General features: G+C 44.0%; 1 pseudogene; it reads left to right on the forward strand.

Moving 5' to 3' along the window:
• Positions 1–16,952: 16,952 nt before the first annotated feature.
• LOC126249901 (5S ribosomal RNA) lies at positions 16,953–17,070 on the forward strand (annotated as a pseudogene).
• Positions 17,071–17,920: the final 850 nt, after the last annotated feature.

Genomic DNA, 17,920 nt, shown 5'->3' on the forward strand with positions numbered 1-17,920 from the left:
CAATATTTTATTATTTAAGGCTTGCTGTATTTGGTGAGGGGCTACCTAAAAAAAAGTAGCATACTCAGTCAAGTAACTCTCTTGTAAACCAAATTGTGATATGCTAAATAAACTGTTTCTACTTAACTGTGAGACTACCTTAAGGAACATTAATTTTTCAGATACTTTAGAAGAAACATCAGTAAAAAAACTGGATGATAATTAGTTAAGTCTATCCAATCAATTTCTTATAAAGTGGTTTAAAAGTTGTGAATTTTAAAGTGGCTGGAAAAATTCTTTGTGTCAGTGATGTTTTACGTATATCATTGAGTACATTACTTATTAAGTTAGAGTAACTTTCTAGAATTATGTTTGAAATTCCATTAGCACCAAAGTACAATTTTTTTTAGAGTTTTATAATTCTGTTAATGTCAGGAAGGATGTTGGCGTTACTCCTAGTTGCTTAAAGGTTTTTGGAATGACATTCTTAGCATATTCTTTCACTTCTGCAACTGAAGCATTTAATTCATTTTTTGCTGTTTCAGTTACAAAGTCACTGCTAAAAGGACTTGCAACTCGTGAACTGTCAGTCACAACATTGTCAGTATAATTATTATGGTATCTTGTACACTGATTGATTCTTCTGCTTCCTATTTGACAATATTCCATATGGTTTTAACCTTATTATATGCATTATCTATTTTTGTCAGGATGTGCATACTTATGGACATTTTAATGAATTTCCGTAAAATACTATAGTGTTTTTGTTGTATGAAAGTAGTGTTGGAGCGTTGGAGGAAGAGGCACACACTTGCACATGCTCAGTGTTTATGCAATGAAACAAAATGAACTTACTTGATAGGCAACACTTGTGAACATCTATATTTCCGTCTCTGTACCATATTTGGTGTAAGGCCAATGGATCCTAAAATTAAATATTTCTTCCTCTAAATGGTTCTACAGAACATGTTATGTTCAATTATCTCAAATCTATTTCCACGTCTGAAATGTCTCATAAATATGTACACTTCATCAGCAACACTATGTTAATATGGAAATTATTTCCACATCTAAAATATCCGCTAAGATTGATGCCCAAAACATCACCCTCGACCCTCAAAGTAGGTGCTCAAATTCTATTTCCACGTTTAGGTTTCTAAAAAACACGTATGGCTAAAAACTGACGGGGTAAAAGGGCAGTTGACGCTTAATTTTTGGTTCAAAGGAGGCTTTGTACAAAACCAACCGTAAGCAGGCATACAATTGTACGAAGCACATGCTGGCTTAAAAAAATGTGCTAATCACACAAGCATAGAAACAAAAGAAGCATTCTGAATTACTATCAGCTACTGGAAGACTGGAAATACTGTGTAACCCACGCTTGACGCCTAAGACACGATTGTCGACTCTGCAGTTAATTGCCAAAATGGCATTTCCCGTTATATAGTACCTGCATTATCTTTATGTAAATGTACAAAAGAGATGTGGCTATAATAACATGATAAGCATGTTAATAACAATTCCTCCAAGGCCTGAATTAGACTATGTTAGTGGTAGTACAAAAACGATGCATTATCTGCCAAAAATACACACACAACAAAAGTATTACATCACCCCGGTTCCCAGAACTCCAGAAGATAGATGTTGACTGTGGATACTCTATCACACACACAGTCCCTTCGACTGTTCAAAGATGTCACTAAAGCCGCCCAAAGATGTGAACAACCATGAATGAACAGCGCCCATTAGACGGAAGGGGTCCAAAAGTCAATCAGTTCCAATCAATCCACCAGCTAGGAGGTACACGCCTCGTGTTGTCTGTAGTTCAACCATGACTAGACGGTTCGATCGCGTCCGCATTGTTACTTTCTGGCAGGAAGGGCTCTCAACAAGGAAAGTGTCCAGGCCTCTCGGAGTGAACCAATGCGATGTTTCTCGGACATGGAGGAGATACAGAGAGACAGGAACTGTCGATGACATGCCTCGCTCAGGCCGCCTAAGGGCTACTACTGCGGTAGATAACCGCTACCTAAGGATTATGGTTAGGAGGAACCCTGGCAGCAACGCCACAATGTTAAATAATGCTTTTCGTGCAGCTACATGACGTCGTGTTACAACTCAAACTGTGCGCAATAGGCTGCATAATGCGCAACTTCACTCCCGACGTCCATGGCGAGGTCAATCTTTGCAACCACGACACCATGCAGCGCGGTACACGTGGGCCCAATGTCATGCCGAATGGACCGCTGAGGATTGGCACCGTGTTCTCTTCACCGATGAGTGCCTCATATGCCTTCAACCAGAATATCGTCGGAGACGTGTTTCAAGGCAACCTGACCAGGCTGAACGCCTTAGACACACTGTCCAGCCAGTGCAGCAAGGTAGAGGTTCCCGGATGTTTTGGGCCGACTTACGCCGCTGGTGGTCATGGAAGCCACCGTAACAGATCGGATAGATTGAAAAGGGCTCTTTATGGACGACGTAACCCACCAACCACACTGGGGGATCTACGCCGAATCGCCGTTGAGGAGTGGGACAATCTGGACAGACAGTGCCTTGATGAACTTGTGAGTAGTATGCCACGACGAATAGAGGCATGCATCAATGCAAGCAGACGTGCTACTGGGTATTAGATGTGCCGGTGTGTACAGCTATCTAGACCATTACCTCTGAAGGTCTCGCTATATGGTGATACAACATGCAATGCGTGGTTTTCATGAGCAATAAAAAGGGCCGAAATGATGTTTATGTTGATCTGTATTATAATTTTCTGTACAGGCTCCGAAACTCTCGGAACCGAGATGAGGCAAAACTTTTCTGGATGTGTGTATGTAAACACAGACAATACTTATGTCAATGTGATTACCATTCCTAAATTGTTCTATAAATCTCACGTTTAGATAAAGTAAAGTATCAGCTACTAGAAGATCGCAGTTAATAAGTAACGAACACTTGACGCCTAAAAACATGACTGTGAACTCTGAAACTGAGAGGCACAATATTATTTCCATGTCTTATTGACACATCTGTCTGAAGCTACCTTACTCGTAGCATAAGCAACAAACGATGATTACCTCTAGTTTTTCAGTAATGATTCACACGGGTAAGCACCAATTTAGGGGTGAAGCGGTTAATCCATCAAGTTTTGCACTAGAAAACTATATATTGCATGCTATAGACCAGATAATAATGGTTTAAATTACATGTGTTTACCTGCATTTATATTCCACTGGTGTTCTATATACTGACATCACATTTTCTGAGACATTAGCACAAGAAAGTGTACTAACGTTAGTGCATTTCGATCGTATCTTTAGTTGGTTACATCACTTAATCTACCTATTCTTGTAATACGATAATATAATTTCCTAAAGCTTGAAATACGAGATGTCAATATGATCAAATACAATGGTGTAAGAAGCTTCCTCCCAGAGATAATTTCTCAATATTGGAAACAGGTCTGTACACAAAAGTGAAATTATTCATCAAATAAGTAAATATTTTGAGAACAAAAGAAACGTTGGTTGCTTTTCGTACAGATGTCTGATAGTATACTAAAATTCGTTATTTGTACAAAAAATTGTATTAATTCTCAAAATATGCAACGATTTCGAGCACAAAACACACGTGTCACTGCTGTTGTAACTTAATTGTTTTGTAACATTAAAAAATTCCGTGTGTCCTACTTAACAGAACTTACAAGATTAAGCTGGATCTGTCGATGACTGAAGTTCGATACCTGTACCACACTTTACAAGGCACAGTCGACCATCTAATTAAATATTTCCATGACTATGTTGTCTGTATTACTTACTAGAATACACTTGGCATACATAGCTGCAGTACCGATAAAATTTACAGTTCAGTCGACGAGATTAATTACATCTTTGTACCAAGAGTTAAATAAACCAAAATACGTAAAACTTTGTTCTATAACGTTACAAAAAGCGCATGGGCACTACTGCTTATCTAACCTACAGCTTACTAACGAGTATGATTTGGTGTGCGTACAAAAATAAACAATGTTACTCCCATGACTAAATTTGTCGAGGACTCGTCTTAGCTTAGCTGAAACCGATATCAAAGTCCACCAAGCAAAGCAGTGACCGCCAGGCTATGGTATTAGCTGTAAGTCCCAGCAGAAAACGTTTGTGATCGTCTGTTGATAACGCTGAATAATGCTGTTACAGAGTTTAAACTGCAATGCTAAGCAGGCAAGGCAGTTACACGTGACACAAACTGAGTTTCATGGCCAGTTTACGGGATGAAACACTGATGATGTTCTTCCCTTTGCGATGGCTTCTGGGAAGGTACATACTGTGCAAATTTGTTTGAAATTCCGATCAGTTCCGCTCTCTTCCATTTGAACTGTACCTATGAATGAAATGTATTCTGGATTTTTTTGACGCTCTGGTCCCTTGCACTCTGTTTTCGGCCTGTGTGAAGGCACGACTTCTGTATTTTTCGATAATGTTCTGATCTGTTCTGTTCAGTTCCGTTTTAACGGTCTGTGTGAATACGATATGAAAGGTAACTTGCTTGTACTATTTAACTGATTGAGAACGTTGGCAAAATTTAGTGTACTAACAACATTTATTTTACCAAACAAGACATAAATTCTACTAAACAAATTATAAATTGACTATATACTCCACTGGATTGATGCTGGTTGGCAAATGTTTCAAATGGCTCTAAGCACTATGGGATTTAATATCTGAGGTCATCAGTCCCATAGACTTAGAACTACTTAAGTGTAATCACACAGCCCGCATCTCGTGGTCGTGCGGTAGCGTTCTCGCTTCCCACGCCCGGGTTCCCGGGTTCGATTCCCGGCGGGGTCAGGGATTTTCTCTGCCTCGTGATGGCTGGGTGTTGTGTGAAGTCCTTAGGTTAGTTAGGTTTAAGTAGTTCTAAGTTCTAGGGGACTGATGACCATAGCTGTTAAGTCCCATAGTGCTCAGAGCCATTTGAACCATTTTTTTTGTAATCACACACATACATTCCCGAGGCAGGATTCGAACCTGTGACCGTAGCAGCAGCGCGGTTCCGGACTGAAGTGCCTATAACCGCTCTCCCATAACGGCCGGCTCCTGGTCGGCAAGGACAATTTACTAGGTGATCAGTGAGTCAAGTACTCTGGCACTAAAAATGTGGATAACGCAAGCTGAATTGATGTGACGCTGACCAGACGTTGATTGATCAAATCTATTGAAGTAGCTGTACATAGGTGCAGCTGAGAGCAAGTGGCGATTGAGGTCTGTACGCCCTGACAATGCCGGAGCGGCAGTACGTTACCCTGTTTACGTCGTGCGGCGACGTGACTTGCAGCTGTGAATCGATCGCGGCCGCGACAGAAATGCAAAAATCTCACAATCAACCGATTAGGCAGACGGATCGCAATTAACTCTCTACCGGAGCCCTGAAATCACGACAGATAAATGTCATATTAAAACAACTTAATTCAACGACTGATTGCTGCCCTATCTAACCCAAAAACGAATAAGTTTGACATTGGCAAACGAGTAGACCGAGACGTTTGAAGTAACACTGTCGGTACAGTAAGAACTTCACAACAGGCTCCCCAGTCTAAACTACTAGCAAGTGAAGTCAGTCTCAGGACAGATCAAAAGTAGCAACCACATATGCCAGAGCTTGGACCAGAAGTCCCTTACCAGACGAAAGTCCCGCACACCAGTGCTTTGCACCTCTCCAGAAAAAAATTCCGTTATCCCACAAAGTGAACGAACGACACTGCCTTCACACCATCTTGAGTAAATCACAAGACTCTAGAGGCGCTAAATTTCCCCATCCACAAGACAGCACAAACTCATGGCAAACCACGGGAAAAGTTGAGAAACTGTCTCTCTAAAAAACAAAAACAAAAAAAACAAAAAAATGCCAATTACAGCCTTTTTTAAGTTTTCAGCAAGGGGGGGGGGGGGGAGATGATTTCCTCCGAAGTTGTGTCCCTTCACATGGAAACAAGCGAATAGATACAATCTCAAAGATCTTTATCTAAATCGCCTGTACCTAGGTGCTTGTTAGTCCTAGCTATGAAGTGTTTCTCAGATACCAGAGTGTTCTTATGCAACAGGGAAGTATTTCACTGGACTACTTGCACTATTGGCATACATGAAAACATTTGAATTTTTGTTATATGTGGATCTGCGCACAATGCCCAGATTACAGTTCCCTTAGACTGCCACCCCTGCCCATGCTTCTGCTGGCGCCACAGCAGGTAATGCGACATTGTTCTGCTGGAGCCCTGTCTCGATAAGGTACTGCCCTGTCTGCTATGTATGGCTGTGGGCCTGTCCAGCTAGATTTACTAAGGGATGGGCTCGCCGCCAATTGCTTTCAGCACCCAACAAGCCATTTCTATGAGTTAAGAATCATAAAAATACCTCATGCTGTTAGCGTCCTACCAGGCTTCATCAACGTCTGCTCAGGCCGTTCACTTTCTGGAGTCTGGCTCAAGGTGCGTCACTGTCCCCTATCTATTGTTGATTTCTGCATGGGTTGTGTCTCACGCCAATATTGTTTAGTTTGACACAAACCGGAGGAAATCATTGACAATAGTAGGAGTATCTCATCCTGATAACCGATATATATGTGAAAAATGTAACTTTGGCAATCATAATTCCCATGGCTGAAAAACATCCTAGCTTGACCTCATTCATTAAAAGAGTCAGCCACTCACATGAAGCTGCAAGCCAGCAAGAGTACATGTAAACATTGCTGTGAGTAGTATGAATTACGTTAAAACCAGAAGTCATTGCTACATCACATACTTCCATTAAACATTTGATATGCGGTTAAGAGGCCTTGCAGCAAAGAAATGTACCCATTCACACCTTATCCTGAGGTCAGAGATGCCTAATGTCCCTAATCTTCTACAGTGTCCTGGAGTATTAACTGTTCTCTGCTCATTGATTTACGTTTGCTCTATCACTCATTTGCTCAATCATCAAACTCATACATTCTCAAATTCTAAATGAAGAAGGGAATAACGTGTATAATCTGTTTGTCTTATTACCTAATTTGTGTAAATTTGTGTATTATTTTTTATGACATGAAAACAAATACAAGCACATAATCATTGTCGAGAGCATTAATAAATGTGCAGAAAAACATAGACGTTACAATCAAAAAAGTTCAGTTGATACATAAAGAAACACGAAAGATAATACATAATGGTATTACAGAAAGGTATCCTATCGCTTCCTCCAGAAAGGTCACTGGGGACACAAATTTTACAACTCAAAATGTCACACGAACTGAGAACGTAGCACTTATGCACATACAGAAACCGTGACTGGTAGGACTGAAGAACAGCAATTTGCGCCAGAGTACAATGGCCTCTCGCTCAGCACATGACGTGGCAGAAGTGGCTGCAGACGTCTCTGGCGTTCCCTTTCGTCTCTGGCAGCATCTGGCGTTCTGGCAGCATCCGGCATCTTTGGCAGCTTCCAGGCCGCAGGTGGACCCCTTGGCCTCATCCTCGTGAGGCCGCAGTCAGCCATAAGGGACTAGCATTACAGCATTGCATCCGACATGCAAACCAACCCCTGGCGTAGAAATCCATTCAGTGTTAGTGGGTTGTGGGACACCGCTACTCTTCCTGTTGGCTTCTGAATTGGAACGTGTGTCTGCCGGCGCAGGACATCGGATTAGCTCTCTTTTTGTCGACAGGACACATCACTCCCAGCACTCCGCTGAGTTGGTGAGGCTCAGCGCATGCGTCGACTGTGGTGCCACGTGTCTCGCTTCTCCCTCGAGTAGTAGTATGGCGGGTCGTTGGCTGCTAGGGGGTTGTTACCAGTGCATGGTGGCGTCCTGCTGTCTGCATTGGCTTGAGACATTCCTCCTCCACTGGTAGATGACTGAGCTGTGTAACGTAGGCTCGCCAGCAGGCAGCGGCTGGTTCTGTCGCTGTGGGTGGTCCCCCTCACCTGGGCTGCTACAGCTGACTCGTTACGGCTGCCCATCTCACTCGCCCCTCACTGGCTGGCGTGGGCCACGATGTCCAGTCTGCCGTATTGGTTCCAGAGTCTGCACAATCCTCAAGTATGGTCAAGTGCCATATTCTCTCACAAATGTCATTACATTACTATAATCAAATTACGAAAAAAATAATGACGAGTAAAAATTTTAATTTTTTTTTTTGTAATATTACAAGGACGTATTATCCAAAAATAAATTTAATGACTGCAGGGCCCTGTTAATGTTGTATGGACGTAAATTAAGTGGTGCGTGGTGTCTTTGTTTGTGTGTGCACGTGTTTTCGTTGTTTTTTGGTTAGTTCTACCCCTGTCATGCACCCTAATTTTACGCCGGCGTTACCTCTATACCTCCACCAAACGTGCGGACTTCTCCCAGTACTAAATACTAACTTATTGTACTACCGTATGCCTTCGCTAATACTGCCAAACGTAATTTCATGCATTTTATTCCTTGTATACACCTCATTTAGTTTTCGACGTCTGGCGGTGTTGTACACTGACGCTGAAGTGGTCAGGAAGTGCGTCTACTCACTCAGGTGCTGGTGATTTGCCTGAATTCTTTGTTGTGGCATTTTATGATTGTATACATGTGATATATATATATATATAGGGTGTCCCAGCTATCTTGTCCACCCAAAATATCTCTGGAACAATAACAGCTATTGGAAAACGACTTTCACCGGTATCAATGTAGGGCTGGGGCCCATGAATGTACATATTTGGAAACATTCTAAAACGAAAGCATATGTGTCTTTTAACACAAACTTATGTTTTTTTAAATGGACCTCCTATATTCTTTCTTCAGAAATCCGTAGCATGACAAAGCACATACACAATGGCGTTGATTGCATCGTAATATTCCCATTACATCCCGAGATATTGAGACGCGAAGTTGACGCTTGAAACACCCGACATGCCCTGCTAGCGCACGTCCTGAGGCACAGGCGTGAACCCCATGCTGCCCATAATCGCGATGTGATTGACATGCGTAATCACACTTCCATACTTATCAAGAGGTCCGAAACCAATAATAAGGTCTTCTGCCATCAACTCTCATAAGCACATAATGGTTTCCCTCTTGCACGTTTTACGCATCTACGTATACAATATGAACCAGTACCGATCGGTGTACACCCGTCAGGTTGTCTTATTTATCCTGCACACTCAAAATAAGGTTTATCTAATGCGTTATATGACCCATTGTGCCTGTCGCGCAGGGCCTGGCTCTACCTAGTCAAGTGTCCAACGTAGTTCCCACTACTGCCACAGTTACCACTTCGCCTTGTTCATGATTTGCGACCCATGCAAACTCCTGTACTCCACCACCCTCCGAACATCCCATTTCTTGTTCCTTTGGCGTGCAGTACACCGCTTGCCAGTGTAGTCGTGCGTCAGAGTAATCTAGTGACGGCACGGAGGTAGTACACATTGTGAATAAACGCTGTGTTGTGGAACTTATACTGTACAGTATAATGTACACACATGAAGATATGGTAGAAATGCTGCTGATCTATGGAGAACGTACGTTGACGGGAAATACGTTATGAGATTGCTTGTTTGTTGATAGTACTGTTAGCGAACATTATGATTATTAAGTTAATATGTCTGTTTTCTACCCTACTCTACATCCCTGTACTGTACCCTGTTGTAGGTGGACGAAATACTGTTCAGGCAGAACGACTGCACAGAAGACGATTCCCTGACAAGCCATCGCCTTCCCGACGGATGTTTGGTCGTCTCACATCTCGTCTACGTGAAACGGGAAGCTTAAATCATAGACCTCGACATCGTCCTAGAACACGCATAGATGAACGTGCTGAAGTTGCTGTGCTCGCTACCATAGCTGTGAATCCTCAAATCAGCACACGTCAAATTGAACGTGAAGTTGGTGTGTCGAAATCAATTGCACAGCGGATTCTTAAACGTCATAAATTTCATCCTTACCATGTTCATTTACACAAGGATCTTCATGGAAATGACTTCCGCAATAGGGTAACATTTTGTTACTTCTAAATAATCCAAATTTTTTTGCAGATGTTCTCTTTACCGACGAGGCATCATTCTCCAACAAAGGAATTGTCAATATGAGGAATATGCATTATTGGTCCGCAGACAATCCAAAATGGCTCCGTCAGGTAGAGCATCAACGGCCGTGGAAAGTTAACGTTTGGTGTGGGATTATTGGAAATACCATTATCGGACCTTTCTTTATAAATGGCATCCAAAATGGCAGACAATACTCCAGATTTATACGACACAATCTTCCTGTTCTCTTGGACACCGTACTTCTGAACCGGAGAATGGTCATGTGGAATCAGCATGACGGATGCCCTGCACATAACGCCTTACGAGCACGACGACTTCTGAACCGTAAGTTCCCTGGTAGGTGGATTGGACGAGGTGGCCCAGTTAGGTGGCCTGCCCGATCTCCGGACCTTACACCGCTGGATTATTTTCTTTGGGGAGCAGTGAAGGATGCTGTTCACCAACATGAACCAACAACACCAGAGGACATGAAGCAACGCATTATTGATGCTTGTACACCCATCAAAGAGGAAACAGTAGCATGAAGTAGGGCATCCTTCATCCGCAGAGTGACCCTATGTATGCAAGCCAATGGGCATCACTTTGAGCATGAGATGTGAACGCTATGTTTAGTATGTAGTGCTGGTATCACAGTGGAAGTTTCTACAAAGGGCCATTTTACCCAGTGATGTTAAAACATTTGTTTGCAACAATTTGTCATTTAACGCATTAGATAAACATAACATTGATAATTATGTGATAATAAAACTAATTGGTTAAACATGTTTACATTCATCTTCTATGTCCTACCTGAACTTCCCAAATCAAAACATTTTTGCCTAAACAACGGTAAAACTTTTAGTCCACTTGCTCGTTTCACTAAAACCATCAACATGAATTTTACTATTACGAGTGAATGATTAACTGTCACTTGCGCTAGATCTACAGTAAAGTAAAGTTTTAACGTTGAACGGCATTACCTTTTTAGTATTGGATTAACGATAAGCGAAGTTAACTTTGTGACTAGCGTTCCGGTACACAGATATGTTACAGAACAGCATCACCCCTAGCCTATGGGATAAATACCTGCTGGAATGTACGACGTTAATGCAGGGTGGCAGCAGACCATATTATTCCTGAATGAGAATTTCCACTCTGCAGCGGAGTGTGCGCTGATATGAAACTTCCTGGCAGATTAAAACTGTGTGCCCGAACGAGACTCGAACTCGGGACCTTTGCCTTTCGCGGGCAAGTGCTCAACCAACTGAGCTACCGAAGCACGACTCACGCCCGGTACTCACAGCTCTACTTCTGCCAGTACCTCGTCTCCTACCTTCCAAACTTTACAGAAGCTCTCCTGCGAAACCTTGCAGAACTAGCACTCCTGAAAGAAAGGATATTGCGGAGACATGGCTTAGCCACAGCCTGGGGGATGTTTCCAGAATGAGATTTCCACTCTGCAGCGGAGTGTGCGCTGATATGAAACTTCATGGCAGATTAAAACTGTGTGCCCGACCGAGACTCGAACTCGGGACCTTTGCCTTTCGCGGGCAAGTGCTCTACCAACTGAGCTTCGGTAGCTCAGATGGTAGAGCACTTGCCCGCGAAAGGCAAAGGTCCCGAGTTCGAGTCTCGGTCGGGCACACAGTTTTAATCTGCCAGGAAGTTTCGTATTATTCCTTTTGGACCTCTTGATAAGTATGGAAGTGTGATTACGCATGTCAATCACATCGCGATTACGGGCAGCATGGGGTTCACGCCTGAGACTCAGGACGTGCGCTAGCAGCGCATGTCGGGTGTTTCAAGCGCCAGCTTCGCGTCTTAATATCTCGGGATGTAATGGGAATATTGCGATGCAATCAACGCCATTGTGTATGTGCTTTGTCATGCTATGGATTGCTGAAGAAAAAATATAGGAGGTCCATTTAAAAAAACATAAGTTTGTGTTAAAAGACACATATGCTTTCGTTTTAGAATGTTTCCAAATATGTACATTCATGAGCCCCAGCCCTACATTGATACCGGTGAAAGTCGTTTTCCAATAGCTGTTATTGTTCCAGAGATATTTTGGGTGGACAAGATAGCTGGGACATCATATATATATATATATATATATATATATATATATATATATATATATATATACTCCTGGAAATTGAAATAAGAACACCGTGAATTCATTGTCCCAGGAAGGGGAAACTTTATTGACACATTCCTGGGGTCAGATACATCACATGATCACACTGACAGAACCACAGGCACATAGACACAGGCAACAGAGCATGCACAATGTCGGCACTAGTACAGTGTATATCCACCTTTCGCAGCAATGCAGGCTGCTATTCTCCCATGGAGACGATCGTAGAGATGCTGGATGTAGTCCTGTGGAACGGCTTGCCATGCCATTTCCACCTCGCGCCTCAGTTGGACCAGCGTTCGTGCTGGACGTGCAGACCGCGTGAGACGACGCTTCATCCAGTCCCAAACATGCTCAATGGGGAACAGATCCGGAGATCTTGCTGGCCAGGGTAGTTGACTTACACCTTCTAGAGCACGTTGGGTGGCACGGGATACATGCGGACGTGCATTGTCCTGTTGGAACAGCAAGTTCCCTTGCCGGTCTAGGAATGGTAGAACGATGGGTTCGATGACGGTTTGGATGTACCGTGCACTATTCAGTGTCCCCTCGACGATCACCAGTGGTGTACGGCCAGTGTAGGAGATCGCTCCCCACACCATGATGCTGGGTGTTGGCCCTGTGTGCCTCGGTCGTATGCAGTCCTGATTGTGGCGCTCACCTGCACGGCGCCAAACACGCATACGACCATCATTGGCACCAAGGCAGAAGCGACTCTCATCGCTGAAGACGACACGTCTCCATTCGTCCCTCCATTCACGCCTGTCGCGACACCACTGGAGGCGGGCTGCACGATGTTGGGGCGTGAGCGGAAGACGGCCTAACGGTGTGCGGGACCGTAGCCCAGCTTCATGGACACGGTTGCGAATGGTCCTCGCCGATACCCCAGGAGCAACAGTGTCCCTAATTTGCTGGGAAGTGGCGGTGCGGTCCCCTACGGCACTGCGTAGGATCCTACGGTCTTGGCGTGCATCCGTGCGTCGCTGCGGTCCGGTCCCAGGTCGACGGGCACTTGCACCTTCCGCCGACCACTGGCGACAACATCGATGTACTGTGGAGACCTCACGCCCCACGTGTTGAGCAATTCGGCGGTACGTCCACCCGGCCTCCCGCATGCCCACTATACGCCCTCGCTCAAAGTCCGTCAACTGCACATACGGTTCACGTCCACGCTGTCGCGGCATGCTACCAGTGTTAAAGACTGCGATGGAGCTCCGTATGCCACGGCAAACTGGCTGACACTGACGGCGGCGGTGCACAAATGCTGCGCAGCTAGCGCCATTCGACGGCCAACACCGCGGTTCCTGGTGTGTCCGCTGTGCCGTGCGTGTGATCATTGCTTGTACAGCCCTCTCGCAGTGTCCGGAGCAAGTATGGTGGGTCTGACACACCGGTGTCAATGTGTTCTTTTTTCCATTTCCAGGAGTATATATATATATATATATATATATATATATATATATATATATATATATATATATATATATATATATATATAAGTCTCATCCATTGTCCGTCATTTAGCTTCTGCTTCCTATTTCCGGGTCTGGGGTTCGCCACCTTCTCTGATTTATAAATCTACTACGTACACGTATTCTATGAATGGCTTGACATGACGGACATGGCGGATGCCAAGAGATTTTCTTGATTTCAAGGTCTCTAGCTTCAGAGAGTTCAAGTGAGCGATTCTCAGGACACGGACAGGTCCATAATAGATGGGATAGAATGTGTGGCACAGCTGTTTCTGTTTGATATATAGACGGAAAGTTCTAACGAGCACTTTTTGGCTGATTAGGTACTCTCTCTTGCTTGCTTTTCTATCCCAACTGTCTTTCCGTTTCTCTCCTGCGTCACGCAGTCTCCTGAGAGCAAGGTCAACAACTTGTTGATGTTCTCGACTTCGCGGGGGAAAATTTACAACTTCCTGTATGAGATCTGTGTGTCTGAGTTGCCTGTTCTTGAGAACTGTTATTGGTGCTATTTTGGTGACACCGTGTGGCAACTCGTTCATCACGTCCTGGAAGTCGCGTAGGAAAACATCCTAGGTGGCATGTCATTTCGTGCAGTAGATGCGGCAGAGGTTTCCCAGACTTTTCATCACTCTCTCTGCTGGCGACGATTGTGGTCATCCGTATGGAAGCGAATATGCGTTTGATTCTGTGTTTCCGCAACATGTCTTTCCACTTCTCTGACCTGAACTGAGGTCCATTGTGGTAGATAATCCTGTCAACTTGTGTGAGGAAATCCTTGCAAAATGCTCTACATACTGACTGCACAGTTGCTTTCTTGAGCGGGGTTAAAGTGACATACTTGGATGTCAACTCTACTACCACAAAGATGTAGCAGTATCCTCTATTTGTTCACACTAGTGGGCCCATTACATCTTTTGCTGCAAGGTGCTTCAACTTTGATGGGATGATGGGATATAGAGGCGTTTGCGTTGCCACAGTGACGTGCTTTGACTTCTGATACGCTTTGCAGACAGCCAAACCACTCCGGATTCTTCTGTCCAAATGTGCGTAACTCTGATGAGTATGGCAGATTATCTTGTTCACCAGTTCATCTGGAATGCAAATACGCCAGGGTGCTCCATCTCTCTCACTTCGAAGGAACAGACGATTGAAGTCACAATGTCAGTACAATAAGAACTGCACCACAGGCTCCCCAGTCTAAACCACTCGCATGTGAAGTCAGTCTCACGACGGGTCCAAAGTACCCACCACACATGCCAGAGCTTCGACCAGAAGTCCCTTACCAGACCAAGATCCCGCACCCCAGTGCTTCACACCTCTCCAGAAAAAAAATTCCTTTTTCCCACAAAGTGCACGAACGACACCGCCTTCACCCCATCTTGAGCCAATCACAGGGCTCTAGAGGCACTAAATTTCCCGTCCCCCATGACAGCATAAACTCATGTCGAACCATGGAAAGAGTTAAGAAACTGTATCTCTAAAAAAGGAAATAGCCAATTACAGGCTTTTGAAGTTTTCACTGAAGGGGAAGAGATGATTTCCTCCAAAGTTGTGTATCTTCCCATGGCAACAAACGAACAGATACTATCTCAAAGATTGTGCCTTGGAGCTTGTTAGTCCTAGCTATGAGGTGTAATGAATATTATGTCCCTAAACGTTTAGCCGCATGGGGTGGCCGCGCGGTCTAGGGCATCTTATCACTGTCCAGGTGGCTGCCACCGTCGGAGGTTCGAGTCCTCCCTCAGACATGGGTGTGTGTGTTGTCCTTAGCGTATGTTAGTTTAAGTTGGATTAAGTAGTGTGTAAGCGTAGAGACCGATGACCTCAGCAGTTTGGTCCCATAAGACCTTACCACAAATTTGAAATTTGAATTCTAAACGTTTCTCAGATGCTCGAGTCTTCTTATACGACAGGGGCGGCCGTGGGCTCACTGGCCTACTTGCACTGTCGGTGAACACGAAAACATGTGAATTTTTATTATACGTGTCTCTGCACACAATGCCAGGTTTACAGCTCCCCTGGGCAGACGCATTCCATCAGATCGTCGCCCCTGCCCAGGCTTCTGCTGGCACGGCTGCAGGTATCGCGGCATTGTTCTACTGTCTGCCCTGTATGGCTGTGGGCCTCTCTGGCAAGATTTACTAAGGGATGGGCTCGCCGCCAGTTGCTTTCAACTCCCAACAATCCGTTTCTATGAGCTAAGAATCATAAAAATACGTCATGCTTTTAGTGCCCTACCAGGCTCCATCAACGTTTGCTCAGGCCATTAACTTTCTGAAGTCTCACTCAAGGTGCGTCAGGTTTTAATAAAATCTTTAATAATTTTCCGTATGCGAAAAATAGATGAGAGAGTAACTTGTCCTCTCTCAAATACATTGTGGAACTTTTTGAAATACCACTCCATTCAGTTCTGATCCGTTTTAATGGTCTGTGAGAATTAAATACACCGTGGAATTGTTTGTCGTTCCGATCTGTTCTCTGAATGCTGCCATTTGAAATGCTTTGTGAATTTTTAAGTTCTTCTGCCCCACGCGCACGTGTATATGTCTTCCTGACGTAAACCTTACACATTTTAAATATGGAAATACTGTAAGTTATTTTCTTTACTTAATTCTTGAATAAATAGTTCATTACACACGGATATTTTTGAGCGCTTTGCAAATATATGATAGTTCAGATAGTTTTTAACAGGATACGAAATATTCCGATAGTTGGGATGTTTATGAACATAGAGAAAATTTGAGATTGTGTGGATACTTTTGTAAATGTTGCTATAAGGACAAATAGCACAAGTGAGCTAATTCCACAGTCTTCGATATTTTTCCTTAATTTACCTACCAGCAGAAGAGGGTTACTTCCACCACTTTGTGTATTTGAAATTGCCGCCACTGCTATCGGGGAATTTTAAATTTCCCGCAAGCGTCATCTCGAATTTTTAAATTTCCCGCAAGCGTCATCTCGAATTTTTAAATTTCCCTCCAGTGCTATTTTCGATTCAGTGACTGAATCGTCGTCTAATGGTGGACGCTCCAGCTGTGGCCTAGAGTCACTGTAGATACTGTACTCTAAAATGTACGTGAAACTTACGTCGAATCAGAATACACTGTAACATTGACCTATGACTCAGCTGGTGTGAAAGGAATGACGTTACAAGCCACTATGTTGAAGGCAGATCTCTCAGCTGGGTGCGACAGTCATGGCAAAATATCGACGGATGTAGCATACAGAGGCTGTTGTAAACGTACTTATTTTGTACTTATCGCTGTATCATTTTTGTCTACTGGGAAGTGGGAACACCGATATAGCTGTATATTTTTGTGAACTCGACTTGTGTTAGGCAACAGCCTTGCCGCAGTGGATACAACGGTTCCCGTCAGATCACCGGAGTTAAGCGCTGTCGGGCGTGGCCGACACTTGAATGGGTGACCATCTGGGTCGCCATGCGCTGTTGCCATTTTTCGGGGTGCACTCAGCCTCGTGATGCAAGTTGAGGAGCTACTCGACCGAATAGTAGCGGCTCCGGTCAAAGACAACCGTCGTAACGACCGGGAGAGTGGTGTGCTGACCACACGCCCCTCCTATCTGCATCCTCTGCATGACACGGCGGTCGGATGGTCCCGACGGGCCACTTGTGGCCTGCAGACGGAGTGCTGCTACTTGTGTTGTTGTTTATGCAGAGAAGCCAAATAAACAAACATTTCTCAGGGTATTTGTTTATTATATTCACTCTCAACTGTCATTTTAAACATTAAATGACGCGCTGAACCAGTAACCCTAGAGGAAAATACAACCAGCCAATATAAATTCATCCCCACGACGTTATTATTTAGAATTCTACATTATTACTCGGGGCTCGTGTTAATGCAGTTTCAAATGAACATAGCTAGCAAAATGATAAATATAGGCAGATCACTAAATTTTCTCTCCGGAAACAACAACTGGAAACAGAACGACTTCCCTTCCACTGTAGCTTATTGTGATCGTATGGTAACAAGAAGAACGAACAGCACAGTACATTTCCATAAATTTGAATGAACGATATAAACACAGCGTTAATCGATGACCGATGAGGCAGAAAGAAGCGTCGGAAATGTGACGATTTGTGGGGTTTTCATATTACTTTAGCCAACCAATGTAGACTTTGATGGCTCTTACTAGCGGGAAAGTTGTTAAGGGCTGGGGCACGCCCCCAGTCTTTTAATTCTGGCGTCTGTTCATATTTTGCCACCGGCGGAGTGTGCGCTGAGGGTGTGGTTGCCTGACAAAACGCAATGGCCTGCCGGGGTTATCGGCAGACGCGACCT

Source organism: Schistocerca nitens, chromosome 3 (genome assembly GCF_023898315.1).
Source record: "Schistocerca nitens isolate TAMUIC-IGC-003100 chromosome 3, iqSchNite1.1, whole genome shotgun sequence".
Classification (NCBI taxonomy): Eukaryota; Metazoa; Arthropoda; class Insecta; order Orthoptera; family Acrididae; genus Schistocerca; species Schistocerca nitens.